This window comes from Fundulus heteroclitus, chromosome 17 (genome assembly GCF_011125445.2).
Source record: "Fundulus heteroclitus isolate FHET01 chromosome 17, MU-UCD_Fhet_4.1, whole genome shotgun sequence".
Lineage (NCBI taxonomy): Eukaryota > Metazoa > Chordata > Actinopteri > Cyprinodontiformes > Fundulidae > Fundulus > Fundulus heteroclitus.
Genome location: NC_046377.1, coordinates 15,523,833 through 15,539,212, shown reverse-complemented (window position 1 = coordinate 15,539,212; position 15,380 = coordinate 15,523,833). Strand labels below are relative to the sequence as shown.

At 41.5% G+C, this 15,380-nt stretch overlaps 1 long non-coding RNA gene across 1 annotated transcript in view; it reads left to right on the top strand.

Moving 5' to 3' along the window:
* The window catches only part of LOC110368960, a 64,598-nt gene extending 49,542 nt beyond the window's left edge, over window positions 1–15,056 (top strand). Inside the window, exon 3 of the long non-coding RNA XR_002428574.2 lies at window positions 14,919–15,056. This is a non-coding gene — a long non-coding RNA (uncharacterized LOC110368960). The remainder of the gene's footprint in view (window positions 1–14,918) is intronic.
* The last annotated feature ends 324 nt before the right edge of the window (window positions 15,057–15,380 follow it).

Here is a 15,380-nt window from a genome sequence, read left to right as displayed (position 1 = left end):
AGAGGAGCCAGTTGAGGTGGCTCGGGCATCTGGTCAGGATGCCTCCTGGACGCCTCCCTGGAGAGGTGTTCCGGGCACATCCCACCGGGAGGAGGCCCAGGGGAAGACCCAGGACACGCTGGAGGGACTATGTCTCCCGGCTGGCCTGGGAACGCCTTGGGGTTCCTCCTGAGGAGCTGGCCCAAGTGGCTGGGGAGAGGGACGTCTGGGCCTCCCTACTGAAGCTGCTACCCCCGCGACCCGACCCCGAATAAGCGGAAGACAACGGACGGACGGACAGTTTTGTTTCAACTGTTTACTTTTGTGCTGAAGGCAATACCTGTACCGCCATAGTTTAATTTGCACTACATTGCTTAGCAAGCATAAATCAATACTTATTTGATAACCAGTAACGTCTTGTTGATCTGAAATAAATATCAAAAGACCTAAAATATTTGCTGTTTTATTTTTCTATTGCAAATAAAGAAATAATTTTATCCCTTTAATGTCTTGTTTCATATTATGGAGTGACATTTGGAAAACTTTAGTGTAAAATGTTTTATGGTTGTACTTCCTTCTGTTAGATGCCTATTTATCTAAGCACATTACCCATTTTATAATAAACATAAAACATTTTAAAATTCCATTAACTAAGAGAGGATCCAAACGCTTTTACAACATTGTAACTCAGTTACTGACTCAGTACCTTTTTCTTGATGTTATTGCACTTTTTTAAAGGGGTAACTACAACAAATTACCTTTTTAACGTAACCTGCCCAACACAAATAATGGGCAGCCTTCCTCTAGAATTATGTAAATTAGTTTAGTCATTTATATTCCAATAACTAAAGCTATAGTAAAGAAGGTGTTACCTTTTATTACATATTAATTTGTTCAACAAATGGGTCTTGAAGTCCATTTATGATGAGGATGGATTTGTTCTATATATACCTGGATATTCATTTAATAGGATGAAGGTATTATGTATCATTTTAATATACAATAATCTTTCCTACATAGAATAATACCAGTGACCTGCTACCATGGACACTCAGCTACACCTTTTTCTAATGAGATATTTTTGTTGTATTCCTTAGTTTAATGTTTAGTTACAGTAAACCATTTATGTGAGATGTCAGCCCTCATCACACTGCACTACACCCCCTTATGCAGTATGACAGCCTGTGGTGACCTGCCCCCAAGGATGGTGAACAGTCAAAACTTTGACCGTCATTGCTCTTTTCAACTGATACAATAACAGGTGGAAGGATATTGGCGTTGTGTGTATGTATGGGGCCGAACACCTGCACATTTACAGTGGATAAGGAAAGAAGATGCATGTACTGTCCATCTATATAACCATGTATGAAAGGACTAAAGGAAGTATTACTTTTGAGCATGACTCAAACAACTCTAGGGGCAGGGTTTCTAAAGTATGTATGTTGGAAAAACATTTTCTTAGTTCCACACTGACATGCTGCATCAAAGACAGCAGTCTTCATTTCACTCAGCAATCTTACGCCCATAATCCCTGTTTTATTGGATGCCCTGATACTTTGTATAGTGGTCAAGGTCTGAGCTCTTTTCATCGCTTGCCTACCTGTACTGTTGCATGCACATACACACTTGCACACACAATGTGCTAGAGTTCGATTAGTGGGCTCAGCCAAGTGTGGCTTGATGCGTAGTTGATATTTCATGAAGCCAGATCAATGCCCTTCTCGTCTTACTTCAGAATTGCCTTTTTATTGTTATAGATCAAAGAGAAAGAGACCGTGGTTGAGTACCTTTTGATGAAAACCAATCTGCACTGTCTGTGTTATGTCTCTTTTTATGTAGCTGTTTTTTTCAGGACAAATGCATATACACAATGTGTACACATATGCTATACATTTGCTTATGAACAATAGTTTTACAATTTTGCAGGAAATTACTTGCTCATCTGAGGTCTACCCTCTTCTAAAGCCTTGGATGTTCAACCTGAAATCCAACCATCTGGATATTACGCCCTCTAATTTACAGTCTTTGCAAAAGTATTGAGACCCTTTATACTCTCCACATCGTTCACATTACAGTCACAAGACTCTGTGTGTTTTATTGCTCTACTATGCAATATACCAATACAAAGTAGTGCATAGTTCAAAAAGGATAAGGAAGAAGATGTATATGAATAAAAATCAGGGAACTGTGGCATGCGCCCATATTCAGGTGCACAACTAGGGTCAGTTGTCCCAGGTCAAACAATGATTTGGCCGGTGACACAACTTCATACTGTTAGTCCATTAAGCTCCTCTTAGTCCAAATTTTAGAGTCTGTCCTCCTTTTAATTTCCTCAGTACCACAGAAAAACAACAGAGGGCAGCAAGTTTTCTTCCCCTTCACAACTTGATCGTCTTGTTGATGGTGTTACTTCGTCATTGCGTTTTCCATTCGACAACATAGCGCCCTTGAAAAAGAAAGTAATTATTCATAGGAAGTTGGCTCCCTGGTGTAATATAGAGCCGGGTACTTTGAAGCACAACATTAGGAAGTTGAGAGAGAAAATGGTGCTTTACACTTCTAGAGGAATCTGTTTTTCCAGATTAGGTGGAATAAAAAAGTAAATATTCTTCATAGTACATATTTCCCGGCATTCTGTTCATTAGCAACACCATACAGAGGGGCAGTACATCTGCTTCTACTCTGTCTAGCATATAAAGGATTCCTGGATCAATGTGTGCTTTTATGTTCTTCTGTGTCTCTGCCGTGTCTTCTCTAAACCCCAGTCGCTCGTGGCAGATAACCATCCACTGAGCCTAGTTCTGAGGTTTTCCTTTATGTTAAAAGGGAGTTTTCCTCTCCACTATCGCCACATGCATGCTCAGTAGGAGGGATTGCAGCAAAGCCATTTAATTTAATTTATTTGAAGAGTAACTAGGCCCAAATCAACTTATTTTGATAATAATCTGTTAACATGGTTGTGTTATAGTGCTGTCTATATATTCTGGTCATTATTATGACAATTTACTGCATACTTGTTGAAATCCTGCTTTTCAACAAGTATGCAGTAACAGTCAGTGTGGAGAAACTGACATGTCAGTAGCTCTGCCACTGTGGTTGTTGGCAATCATATTCAAATCATATCACAAATTTGTGAACAATTTATGTAATAACTTATCCATTGTGGATTTGTGTCTCTGTTAACCTTGTATGACAGGATTAATATCTAGAACCTCTTCAAAGCAGGGGAAAGTCCAAATTTTGGCGCATATTGGAGAAGAACAAGGGAGAAAATGAAAGGAGTAAGACAGTGGTGGAATACTTTTGTAGAATCACTTTTTACTGCAGATCTTTGAATTGTCCACTAGCTTTCCAGATAAAGAGACTGAAATGTTTCTTTTGAAGAAGCTGCAAGATTGACCGGAGAGCGTCTGTAAACAAAGTTTTTTAAGTCTTCCCACATAATCTGGCCAGCCAGACTGATAATGTGTAGCATTCACATTGTAGTTAAAGTAGTTGTGGTTAAAAAAAAAAAAGAAATATCTTGTAGAGGTAGTGACCCAGGGAATTGAGCAGAGCACTTGTGGCCTACAAAGGCTGGAAGTTCCCCTGTTTGAAGACTGCTGCCATGGGTCCCTAAACACCAACGACCCCACCCACCCAAACACACAGAAACACAGGTGCCACACAGTGGCAGCCCACTGTTCTAAATTAAAAAAAAAACAGACGACAAATTTCATGGAAGTATACAAAAGTTGCAATGACTAATACAGTTTATTATCTGTATGTATTATGTTTACATAACAGCACTCTTTATTTGGACAGACTTGTTGGGAAATCAACCAAGAGAGAATGTAAATATCAAACTGTTGGCTAAAAACGACAAGAAATGTGAGACTGTTGCAGAGTCACTTGCAAAGAAACCGCCCCTCACAGCAGAGTGCCCAATGCTATTAAGCCATGCTCTCCCTTCCATCTCTCTTTTCCTTGAACCTCGTGAGGAGAAGGTATGCAGTGCAGAGACAAAGCGACCATGGGCCCAAATGGAGTTTGTAGACCTGCCACAGGGGCACGGGCTAGAATCGAAGCTAAATAGTCTTCTTAAACATTAAAACCTAAGCAGCTGACTGCCATGGAAATAGGCTGCTTGTAATCTTTCCTCAGCTTTGTGGAAGAAAAGTTTACCTGAAATTTGCTCCTTCTGCAAGCTATGCAGAGGCCCTCACAGGAAGCCACAGGAAACCCTTCTGAACTCACATTCTGGCCTCCACAGGCCGAGCGCAGCCCACTGGAGATCTGGGAAGAACTTATCAAGGCTGGGATTCACAAAGGAGAGTGAGAGCAACTTCCTCACCGCCAATGGCTAGTTGCCCCTCCAGCAATTCATCGCAACCGGATGACAGGGAAAGTTAGGTTGGGATTAATCGTTTAAAATGGTTTACTTCTAATATGTAAAGGCTGTGAAGGTTTGACTGAGGTTAAGATCTGGAGCTCACAGGCTAAGCTACCTGCTAGCGGCCATTGATGCAAAGCTATGCTAATGTGTTTTGGGTGTGTTTTATGGTTATGACAAACTTTTTTTCCATAAGGATTTTCAATACTGATGGGACATTAATTGTTGTTTTACAGTCCCCTAATGACACCAAAAGATGTCATTAGGGGACTGTTTAAATGACCTCCGAATGTCTGTTAATATTAGCCGCTATTAGTCTCCTTAATAACTTGCAACCAACCCTAGTTAAATATAACTGTGGTTTGTTTAAACATACTTGTGTTTATTTCGCTCCGCCGTCATCCAATAGTGCTACGAGCGTTAGTACAGCATTAATGGGAACATTAATATCAGGTAGTGACGATTTGTTGATTAAAATATGTTGTGAATTCAGGTAAACATATCGTGGTGTTCTCTGGATGTGCATTTATTTCTGTTGATAAATTCTTATACTTGAAGAGAAGTTTTCTGTAATTTATTCCATATGTGTGCAGAGTTTGCTGTTAAAAGAATGCCAGTGCTTCAATCATTCTTTCCGCTATTGTCTTAATATCAAAGCTAATTGAGCTGATATTCACTCGACAATATATAACAGACTGAGTTATTTGGTAAACATTAAATAACTTAAAAAACATGTGTAATTGCACAACAGACTGATTCATTTAAGTAAGGAAAAAGCAAAGGGGGCATCTGTTTAGCAGGTAAACAAAATTTCTTTCTCTTGAAACAAAATAAAAATTAATTATTTTTTGAAAATGAAAGAAAGGATGAAGTGAGCGAGTGACTTGGGGAAAATGTGCAAAATGAGAAAAGCAAATGATAAGGGGGGGGGGGTGAGAGGACTTCTGGAGGGCAAGTGATACGGGGCTATGCGTTGAGTAACCTTTATTCATGCATGTGTGTGTAAAGGAATGTGGATGCAAGCGTGAACGGACCATAAAGTATCTGGGGAGATGTGTGTATGTGCATCTGTCCGTGTCCTAATCGATTCTCTCTGTGGCATCTCGAAGCCTTTCCTCTACCTCAGCCTCGGGGATATTTGTGTTTGCCTGCAGTGAGCTACTTAAAAGAAGCTTTGAAAAAACACAAGAAATTTGCAGGAGACACACGCTCGCAGGCGGCATACCTCACAGAGAATACAATATCAGTAGCATTTCTCACATCTGTCTTCTTCTCTTACCTTTTTCTTTAACGGATGTTCCCTTCAGCAGCAAAGGCAGAGAGCACAAACTGACTGCGTAGAAGCTGTAGTTTGGCAGGATTCTGGCCCTGAGGCTTTGTCATATCGCTGCGTTGTCCACTTTTTAAACTCTGCTTTAAAGGTCCTCGCAACTTCTACTTTTAACAAAACTCTGATGGTTCTAATGGGACGTTGATGGGATTATATAAATCATGCTGAAGTAGGAGAGAAAAATGCCACAAGTTGAAAGCAAGTTAAGACATTTATTTTAAACTGCAGGTGCTGGGATACCGTATCTGCCCTAGTCACATTTTAAAGCACCGAAGCAGGTTTTTGCAAAGCTTAGACATAAAAATATACATTTTAGACAATTTTGAGTTTTCTTTAAGGGCTCTAATCTAAGAATCTCTAGGAAAAGGATTTGAAATATTCTCAACTTTCTCTCATGAACAGTAATTGATTACTTATGTTAACGGAAATAACCTTGTGTCAAAGAAAAGTCAGATCTACTGTCAATGTTTGGTTAATGTATTATGTACAGATAAAATGATTTAAACTTGGCTCAGAAAATTATAAGGTTAGTGTTGTGTTTTACTAATAAGTTACACAAATGGTTCATCATTTAATTTTATTTAATTGTACATTTCTATATCAACATAAAATCACTATGAACATTTGAAATGACTGACTAATGATGAAAAGTAAAACATTTTAAACAAAAGATGGTGAGCCATGATGGATATGTAAGGAACAAAATAAGAACTGTGTACAGTTATTTACAGTGGGATTAATCTTGAGGCTCCATTTGTTTGGCTTCAAAGCTGCTTCACACTGTCTCCATTGCTATGACACAGTGGGGTTATGCTAAGGTAAGAGGGCAGACAGCTGATGAAGGCTAGACCATCCAAAGGCCCTCATGCACCAGGTCCTTTGAAGAATGCAGCCTCTGAATGGAGACACACCCTTAATGGACCAAGATGTCTTCATATGTCCAGAAAAAAGCGGTTTATGACATTTTGTATGCTTTAACAACAGCAAACAGGCTTTAATCGGATGCAACTGGACTTTCATGCAGTTTTTCTTTGTCTATTCTGCTGGCTCGCACTTGAGTTTGCTCGTGTCAATTCTAGTAGCTCAAGTGTAAGCCCCCAGAACTGGCAAAAACTCCTGGATAGGTGTCAAAACATTTTCAGAAAAAACAGAGTGAATGTCCAGTTGCCTCCGATTTAAGCCTGTTTGCTTTTGCAATTGCCCAGATAACTGAGAATTTGCACAGACATATCCTTTAACAGTTGTTTTCGGCTTCTGTTTTTCCCCTGATTTATTTAGAAAGTTTACTGAAACTGAAAGCGGCTCACGTAAAGAGTTCTTCACTCGGTAACAGCATCCACACCCTGAACATTGCCAATTCAATACATAAGTTGATGTTCTCCAATGAGCGAGAGAGCTGTTTTTATCTGCAGAAAACATGCTCAAACACAATGCTGTTAAGGAACAAGGACTTGACACGATGGGACTGAAAGTGACAAAGAAAACCAACTCATTAAATTGCTGCAACTCAATCACTACCACCTACCAATATGCTGTGTGCTATTTCTAATTGGATGTAAAGTGATCCATTGTCAGAGAAAATTGGATTTTTGAGTTTACAACTGAAATGCCAGTTTTTCAAAATGCCCACTAACACCATAGTTAGACACTATTATACCCTAAGAAAGTCTGCTGTAATAATTTACACACACACATGCATCCTTGTATAAAATACAAAGTGAGGACACTGCACTGACTTCCATAGTCTTCCATTCATTTTAAAGCCTTTCTATGGCCTAACTCTGACCCTAACCTTTACCAGTATATCCCTAACCTAAACCTGACTCCTTAGTGTTAAACTTAATCCCTTGCCCAAAAAAGGACCAAAAAAAGTCCTCAGTTTACTTTAAACTAGTAAGTCCTCATTTCACTAGTAAAATGAGCAAAAACTATTCTCGCTCAGCTGCAAGTACAAGAACACTCTGTCTGTCTGTCTGTCTGTCTGTCTGTCTGTCTGTCTGTGTGTTTAACCTGTGTGCATTGTACACAGAGATTTTAGAATTACCTTCAGCCCAGAGTGGGTTTTCTGTATTTAAGCATTGCGGTTACTGTGGTTTTGTCAGAAAATGGGGTCACTGCACATCCCCAAGGCTTTCATTTTTTTGGGAGGTGGGGGGGGGGGGGGGGAGGTTTCAGAGTAAAGCCAGCATTCTGTCTTTGACGTCACTTTAGATACAGACACACATACTAACACAGACACAAAACTGAGCATACACCGTATAACCTCACCATGACATGGTGGTAGACCAAAAAGATCCTGAACTGGGGAAAAAAGGGGAAAGATCAGAGATAAGAATTGTTGAAAAAAAAAATCATGGAAGAGTACAGAGAAATGCATTGGAGTAGGAAAAAAGAGTGAAATTATCAACTGTATCTGTCATTGGGCTTGAGCAAAGGGAGACAGGCACAAGGATTCAAAGCCAATGAGACAATGTTTTCGACTTTATCATTTAAGCAAAGTTTAATCTTTTGTGCTATGCAAAGTATTTTCTCAGTCATAGCATACTTCTAACAGATCTACAAATCAATAAGGAGTCCGTCTTTTTGACTCATATTCTTGAACCTTATATAACTCATTTAGTGCTATATGTTCCAAGATCCTTATCTTTGCCAAGTTTTCTCCAGTTGTATCTGTGTCTACAGTTTTTAGCAAGGCCCAACCTGCTGCTGTTTCTTCCCTAAACATAAACATTTTAAGGACAAGGGATGGTCTGCTTCTTGCTCTGCTGCTGCTGAGGGTGAGTGTATTGGAAATGTTCGGTCTATCCCCACTTCTTTGCTTCTTGCTCTGCCTCTGTGCTGTGCCCAGAGGTTGTTTATCCAGGCTCAGAGCTTGCAGCTCTCAGTGGGCTGGGATTTCCACCAATCATTCTCTGCTTGAATACCAAAACGTAAACAGACATCAGCTGCCAAGCTGCTTGTGCTTAACTGCACATAGAAGGAAAAAGTGGGAAGTGTGTGGGAATGTGTATCTGTTTTGTCAGAGTTATGCATTTTAGATCAAAAACAGAAAAACTCCATAAAATTTTTAGGATGCATGTTGGAAGCCTCCCAATTTCAAACCTGATTATCTGTTATTCTGGTGCAATTTGTGCACCCAAAGGTGTTTTATAGGGTTGAGGTCAGGACTCTTTGCGGGCCAGTCAAGGTAATCTACACCAAACTCTCTCATCCATCTTTAAGGACCTTTCAATTGCCCTCTGGGATTAGTTTTCTGAATTGGAAGTATTCATTTTCCACCACATAGTGCTTTACCTACTGCCCTAAAAGTCTGATGCAGGACAGGGACGGTTTAGACAACAACCAAGATGCTTGGTCTCAACTTCCGCCGGACCATCAACTGGGAGATGAAGACGTACTGGACATCAGCTTGGATGTCCCTGGTCTCTCAGAGGAAGACAACAAATCTTTGCCAGGTCAGCGGTCACTTCTTTCTTCTTCCTTTATCGACGTGTGGTGGAATAATTGGAGGTGGTATGGCCTTCCCCACCTCCTGCTGAGAAACCATCTAGGTTTGCCGGGTCTTTTCTCTCCACGGAGCCTACCGCAGTCAAAAACCGTCTGCCCATGTTGCTAGCCTTTGTGTTAGAGCTGACATCCGCATGGAACAAACCATTGTCTACCCGCATTATTGTACCAGGTTATGGGCAGTATGTGGACCTGGAAGGCAAGGGCAAAGTCGAGCTGGTTAACATCTCAACTATGGAACTGTCCCTGGCTGCGTCTCTGACCCCATCCCACAACCATGGGGTAGGTGGCCTAACTTTCCTTCCATCCAAACATTGTAGATTCTCCGCTGCTCAACTGAAGAAGATCTACAAAGCGAAGTGACCACTGCTCATGCCTTGAACTCCATCACCATGCTCCATCCTTAAAAGGCAATGTGCCTAGTGGAGCTCAGAGTGCACTCTATTGGAGAGCCCGCAATTACCACTCTTAAACTAGATAAGGGTCACAGCGGAGTACATACTAGCAAGCTGCCCAAGCAACCACCTCCACCAAAGGGGCACAGAAACTTGAGTGCACAATTGCTGCAACCACAGAAGCATGGCCAAGCAGCCAGAAAGTCTGGAGCAATGGCCTTCCCCAGGACTTCGGAGAGATTCAAAAGATTCAATGTCCCAGATGAAGAAGACCCAATCCCAGTCTCACCAAGCTGTGAGACTGAAAACTTGATAGGTGCAGGAGCAGAGAGAAATGTTCACTGTCTGCAGCCACCCAAAAGGTGTATTGTTGGTGTTGTACGAATCCCAGTCTGAGGGGGGGGGGGGGGCTGCATTTTCCCCCACACAGTCTGCCAAGCACAATCCCCCCACTCTCACTATGTTTGCAACTAAAGCCCAAAGTTTGGGTGCTTCAAATTTTTCTCAGGACGTAATTGTTGTTCCAAATGTTGTTTGTATGAATGCTTCAAATGTTCCAATAAAGATTTAATGTTTAAAAAGGAAAAATCAAATTAATCTGTATCTCTCTCATTCATGGGAGGGGCCAGCACTCTTCAGCTGGAGATATTCCATGAACCCATCTATGTGGTATTTGGGCAGCTTACTAAGTAAGCGGTCAACGTAGGAGCAGAAGTTGAATTTCATCCCCTGAGTTTCTTCCAAGGAGAGCAGCATGCTAACAACAATATGGACTGTGAGAGCGAAGTTCTGGAATGTGCTGGCATCTTCTGATTTCACATCAGGTGCAGTTAAGATAGCTGCTATCTCAGCCTACGCCAGCTGGTGGAGCTAACTATACTGAAGCTGTAATGCATGTATGGCTGACGTATATGGAAATGGTTCATGCCTGCATGGCTGGCCAATCATCTGTGCCTCTTGGAGCTTGGGGTGTTCAAATATATTTTTCAGTCAGAGTAGAGTTCCAGCAAGTTATCCAAAGCTAACTTCAAGTTAGCAAACTCCCTTCACTATCTATAGTATGGGTGTATATTAAGGTTGACTATAGATTGAGGGGGATTGAGGTGGAGAATATTTCTTTGTCTCCAGCCATTTGTGATATGAAACTGTGGTCTTGTAAGCTGGGATTGTTTGTTAATGGCTGCTGTCTGAGGCTGGTGTCTCTGATATTGATGGCACCACACTGGCCAGCAAAGTCATGGTATACAGAGAAAATCACCTTGCCGGCAGTGGAGACTTGGCAACCATTAGTCATTGACTGACTAATGGTTCAAATTCAATGAAGTTATTTTCATATAAGGTGGTTTTGCTTCTCTCCCTGGTAACAACTAAACGGGTGGGGGATCATGCCTTCTTTGTAAATCCCTTCTGCTTGCATTTACCCCCGATGGCTCCAAGGTCCCCTTGCAACCTAAAGCAGCATATCTTCCTAGGGTTATACTTTCAGACTACAGCTCCATGTCTATAGGGCTTTCTAGCTTTCGTCCCCCTCCTTTTGCATCTGAAGACCAAAAGAGGTTACACCTCTTGTGTTTATTGCATGCGGTACACCTTTAAATTGACGACACAAGCGTGAGGCTGTCTGATCAATCAATTTTGTGTGTTGCTAACCCATCAAAAGGGAAAGCTCTGTCAAGACAGAGACTTCTCCATTGTAATGACTCCCAATGCCTCATAGTGTGAGAGCTCACTCCACCAGGGTTATAGCTACTTCCTGGGCTTTTGTTTAGAGGCATACTGAAAAGTGATATTTATGGTGCGGCCAGCTTGTCTTTGCCACACATTTGCTCGTTTTTGTCGTTTGGACCTGAGAGACCCTTCTGTGGCTCACTCTGTCCTTCCTGCTGGTTCTGAAGGCCTCCACTAGTCTGCTTTGCCTGTCCCAGGTTTGATAGCTGCTCTGCAGAGCATTTATACATGTCCCATACTCATGTGTTGTACTTAAAGGGAACATTATGTTATGCATATAACTACTGTTCCCTGAAGAAGAGGAATGAAGTATAACACATCCTTGCCCCGCTTCTCAGCTGGGCTTGGTGAAGAGCGGCTATTGAACTGAGTGATGACTGTGATGACAGACGGCTGTATAGTGTGGGTGGGGCCTACCAGCCATCATCACATCATTTGCCCAGAAGGTGGTGTCTTTAGCCAGGACTCGCAGGGCATGATATCCTACTACTCATATGTTGATATCCTACTACTCATATGTTGATACTCATATGTTGTACTTTGTTCCTCTCTTTTAGGGAACAGTAATTATATTCACAATACAATCTTTTACAGTTGGAGACCATGAACAGTCTTTTTCCCTATTTTTAAGCTTTTTTCAGTAATTTCTCATTTGACCAGGGTCAGTGTCACTACTGATAGCTTGAGGTGATACCTGGACCCTACAGAGGTTGCATAGGCAGTTCAACTCCACCAGGATGGCACATCAATGCGTTCCACTGCCAGTACAGTCTGAGGAGCATGAAGGAGACTCTGGGAGTGAGCCAGTTTGTCTAGGAGAGCTGGACATGGCATTTGGAGGTCTGTAACCCATCAAAATGGCTTGTATATGCTCCCTTGTACAAGGACGAGCAGAATGCCTACTGCCAGAGCAGTACAAAATGACCTTCCTCATGGCACTGGTGGGAATATCCTTGACCAAACCATTAGAAATGGCCTTGCTGAGAGTGGCTTGAGAGCCCAACGTCCCCTAGTAGGCCCATGAGCTCACTGCCTGGCACCATGGAGCTCGATTGGCATTTGCCAGAGAGCACTGGATTGGGCAGACTTGGTACTTGTGCCCTGTTCTTTTCACAGATGAAAGCCGGCTCTGTCTGAGGTAATGAGACAGATGTGAAAGAGTCTGGAGAAGCTGTGGTGAATGTTGTGCTGCTTGGTCATTGTCAGTGTTGGTCTGGGGAGGCATATGCGTGGAGGGAAACACAGACCTGTAAAGGATAAACAATAGCATCCCAACTCTCTTTAGGTATTGGGATGAAATCCATTGTTTGACCATTCGCTGATTCATTGGGTCCTAAGTTTATCCTTGTGCATGATAATTCCCAGCCTCATGTTTCAAGTGTATACACTCAGTTCTTGGAAGATGAAGGAATTCATACAATTGACTGGCTTCCATACTCATTTGACCTGAATTCAATACAACATCTCTAGAACATCACGTCTAGTTCCATCCAATGACACCAGGTTGCACCTCTGTCTGTCCAAGAGCTCAGTGGTGCACCGATCAGGATCTAGGAGGAGAGACCCCTGGACACAATCAGTCATCTCATATGGAGCATGCCGCAATTTCAGGCATGCATAAAAGCTATTGGATGCCATGTAAACTGAGTACCATTTGGAGTTGCTGTAAAGACATTTTAACAAGTTGGACATGGCTGTCACATCAGTTTTTCAGTTTCACTTTCTCTGTGACGTTGGATTAAGCTCTCTGTGGGTTTATTTTTATTTATTTTTTCCATTTTGATCAAATGAAATTTCCCTTTCCAAAAAATATCCAGTATTGTGATGTTTTTAAATTGTGATATGTGTTTTCAAAGTGTTTCTTCAAGGTTTTTGAGCAGTGTAGGTGTTTCCCTACCCTTTCAATAACGCAAAACAACAAAAGGATTAACAACATTCCTTCACTGCTTGAGTTAAACACCCTCTTCTTCCAAAACACATACACATTTTAAAGATTAAAATAAACATTGGCTATTAATATCGTCCCAGTCTTACTTATTGGACAGATATTAATATGTTAAAAAACGTCAGTTGATACCAATGCTACCGATGCCAATATATCATGCATCCCTAATCCCCTGTGTAGTTTTTGAAAACCTTGTACGAGAGAGTGGTTGTTTCATTGATTTTGGATTTCCCGATGATAACTTGAACAGTACTGAGTTGACCAAATCTTGGAATTGTTTTATATGACCCAACCCTGCTCTAAATAGCTCCACAACTTCATCCCTTACCTGTCTGGTGTGTTCAAGTGTTCAAGCAGTTGGTAGACAAAGGTTTTCTAAAGGTTTATTCACACCGAACACACAGAGCAACAGATTTACTTGATATTCCTATGTACAGGTGCACCACAGGAGCAATGCAATACTAAACGAGGAAATGGGCACGTTTCTAGCAACCCAAAATGCGCCAAGCCAGAGCTACACGACACCTGCAATGGATGCGAAGCGACAGTTGTTGGAGTTGAAAAATTTGAACTTTTGTGTTTCGTTGTGCTGCTACAACTAATCAGGAAGTGGATGTAGCTGTGATGTGTGAGGTGAATGACTGTGGCAGAAATTAAGCAGTTTTCATTCAACATGGAAGAAAAGCAGATAGTAGCGGTCTGCGGTCGGCCTGAGTTGTAAGACTCAACCAATTATTACTACCAAGACAAGTCCAGGAAGGATCAAGACTGCAAAATAGTGAATGAGGAGACAGGAGTGGCAGTTAAGTGAAAGCGTCACTAGATAGGGCCATTGTACTAATGAGCATTTCCTGTCACCTGCCATGCGAACTGCCGGCAATATGTCGAGCGACAGTGTGCACAAGTGGCGACATTGTGGCCAAATTCATGTTCCGTGTGAACACACCATAACAAACATCTGAAGGTGTCACAGAACAGCTTAATTTATTTTCCCTGCTCTGTAAGTCTGTCATTAATTGAAAATTAAATGCTTTGAAATTTGTGGTTTGAACATAACAAATTGTGAATAGGTTTACAGAATATGAATCATCTTGCAAACATCTGTAAAAGGCAGCCACAGAACCAAACCAGGAAAGGTTTAACTGCACTAACTGCTCATCCTGCAAGTCTATCTCACTGCAGAGTGTATATAAATAATTAAATAAGAATTGGCCCATATGGAGGATTATCTTGATACTCTGTTTGATCCTCACAGGGATCTGTAGTTCAGGCGTTTTGACTGACAGCTTCCCTTGCCATGCAGTTTCCAGATCAGTTTGATGTTTTCCGTGTTATCTCATGTGTCTTCCTCGACATTGTTCAATGTCTGTGATGCAAGGTTGCTGTTTTCTGTTTTCCCTATCTGTGCTCAGTATCGAGGGAGATTATTTGCATGTGAATTGTTGTTGTGTTGCCTCTGTCAGGCGATGGCATTCTGGGTGAAAGGGGGGTATCCATTTTTTCTACTTTTATTGCCGTCTGCTTTGAGATAAAGGGAAAAAATGGTGGAAAAGAGGTTCTTCTACTTCAGTAGAAATTGAGCAAATGTAGAAAAAAGGAAAAAAAGTTTAAAACAAAACTATGACATTGAGTTGTATGATTTTTTTTTTTCTAACTCCACAGAGACAGTTGGGATAGACCTGCTGGAGGTCCCACAGCTCAAGGCAAGCTAAAACCCTCATTCTGCGTCCCACACCCCTCCTATCCTGAGTTTCCTTTCCTCTGACTCAACTGCCACAGTCACATTTTCTCTCCAGTTTTCCTTTCCTCCTTCCACTTTATTTCTTAGTATTCCTCTCTCCTCCCCCCATTTTAAAGCCAGCTGTGTAACTCTGCTAATGACGCTGAGAAAACTTGCTGTCAGCACATCCTCCAAACTGCCGGGGCATGGTTACATAAGCTGGTTAACAGAGCAGGCTTGCTGCCGTGTCAACCCTTCATCATTTATTAGAAGGGAAAAATACAGCTAAAAGAAAAGTGGGAAGAAGAAAAAGAGACTGGAGAGGGGCAAAAATAAATTGAACATGAGCTTGTAACTTAGGTCTTTAATGCCCTTTAATAAAATCTTGTTACAAATTCCCCAAT